The following is a 2,261-nucleotide window of genomic DNA, read 5'->3' as shown; positions in this document are numbered from 1 at the left end:
ATGACCTCAGATGTGGTCGGAGCCCGAGGCAGCATTGCCCAGCAGACCCTTCAGTCCTTCTGGCCCAGTGTCATGGAGGAGATCCGGAACCTCCCTGTGGATTATTTCAGAGAGCAGCAGGAGTTACCTCTTGCGCGTATCAAGAAAATCATGAAGATGGATGAAGATGTCAAGATGGTCAGTGCCGAGGTTCCGGTGATGTTCGCCAAGGCCGCTCAGATCTTCATCTCAGAGCTCACCCTCAGAGCCAGGATCCACACGGAGGACAACAGGAGACGCACGATGCAGAGGAGTGACGTTGCCATGGCGATAACAACGTTTGACCAGTTTGACTTCCTGATCGACATTGTGCCCCAGTACGAGCTGAAGCCCCCCAAGCAACAGGAGGAGGCTCGTCAGTCTGCGGAACCCGCCCAGTACTTCTTCAGCCTGCCCCAGCAGCCCGGGGCTGTGCCGGTTCACGGCCAACGGCGGGGTCAACAGGTCAACACACAGACAGCCACCGCCAGCCAACCTGGACAGGTGATCATCGCGCAGCACTTGCAAGTGCAGGTGCAGTCACAGGGCACACCTAGCACGAGTGCTCCGGTGGGTGAAGGCCAGCAGGTTCAGAATGTCCAGATGGCAGAGGCACGCGGTCAGACGGCCCAGGCTCAGGGTCAGACGGCCCAGGCTCAGGGTCAGACAATGCAGGGCATGCCGCACATGACCAACACTGGAGAGGTCCATCAAATTCCTATGCCACTCAACAACATGGGCCAGCTGCAGTACCACCGCCTGGCCCAGCCCGTCCCAGGAACGCAAGTGGGCAGAGGACAAATCCAGACGCACACCAGCACCCAGCAGATCACGCAGACAGAGCAGCAAGGCCAGCACAGCTGGCAGAACTGCTACTGGCCCAGCAGCAGTTCAACCAGTTCACTGACGGACAGCAGTTGCATCAGATCCAGCAGGTGACGATGCCAGCGGGACAGGAACTGACCCAGCCCATGTTCATTCAGTCTGCCAATCAGAAGGCTGACGGGCAAGTGATGCAGGCTGTCAGCGCCAGGGGCATGATCAATCTCTGCTGGGTCACCTCAGTGTTGTTTGAACGAACCAAAAGACCTGGTAGAGTGTGGAGGCCTTCTATGACTTTGAATAGTTTATAGCATGATTCTCAACCCTACTCATTTGAATGACCCACAATTTGATATGCATTAGGCCACGGAGCCCCATTTGATACCATTGGATATGTCTGGGACCCCCACAATTGAACTCTGGCTGTGAACCAAATGTCATGGATGCTAATAGTGAACCTAAAATACTCGCCTTGGTCCAAAGATTGCTGTGTTTCTTAGTAGACTGTGATGGCTTTTTTATTAAATATTGAATCAAATTGACATTCCCAATAAACTGTGGCTGTAGACACCTCACTGCCTCTGTCTCTAGATCTTGTTCTTACTGTGTCAAATTCTCTCTATTGATAAGGTCCATCACGTTCTGGGACAACTGGAACCCCGGAATATGAAGCAGTGTAGCTGTCTTTTGATTACTGAGTTCAGATTTCAACTTGCGAACTATGTAGCTCTTTCCAGTCGGTTACAGGCATGCCTCCAAGTAGGCCTATTTTGATAATGGGTACTACACTTGCTAAACTAAAGGTCATTAAACATCTTTTCTATAAATGTTCTGTATGTTTTATTGTATTTCTTTCACACGTGGATGGGGGGAAGAATCTCAAAGGGAGAACAAATCTTGACGCAAAAGCAAGTACAAAACTTGAAAGGTTTGCTCAGCATCACTCTGCATCTTCGGAATGCCGTGGGCGGTCACACTAAAGGGACTTGCCTGCTTTTTTATTTTACATATACAGTATGTTGGCAATTTACACATTATACAGGCTACTGTTGATGCTGAACATTGATGCTGGACATCAAAATGTCATTAGAGAGCATTGTAATCTCACAATAGTCAAATGGGAAGAAAATACCCCTGTTGTGTTATGACCTAACACAACAGGGGTATTTTCTTCCCATTTGGAGATTACATGATATTCTCATGAGATTACATGATAACCTAACAGTTAGGTTATCATGTTTCAAGTGGAATGCCACATGATAGGTTATCATGTTTCAAGTGGAATGCCACATGGCCATAATGTGTAATGAAATCACAGTTCATTTTGTTAACGCCAGAGGGCAACTAAAGGCACTTTTTTATTTCCCCCCCTCTTTTGAAACACCCAGGATGAAGTTTGTCCTTCACATCTCGCCGTAGTT

At 49.0% G+C, this 2,261-nt stretch overlaps 1 pseudogene across 1 annotated transcript; it reads left to right on the top strand.

The window, feature by feature from the left end:
• Positions 1–1,151, top strand: LOC308099397 (nuclear transcription factor Y subunit gamma-like; annotated as a pseudogene). Its single transcript has one exon. The product of its transcript is annotated as a nuclear transcription factor Y subunit gamma-like (transcript).
• The last annotated feature ends 1,110 nt before the right edge of the window (positions 1,152–2,261 follow it).

This window comes from Gymnoscopelus braueri (genome assembly GCF_963280865.1).
Source record: "Gymnoscopelus braueri genome assembly, chromosome: 13".
Lineage (NCBI taxonomy): Eukaryota > Metazoa > Chordata > Actinopteri > Myctophiformes > Myctophidae > Gymnoscopelus > Gymnoscopelus braueri.
This window is presented reverse-complemented; position numbering and strand designations above follow the sequence as displayed.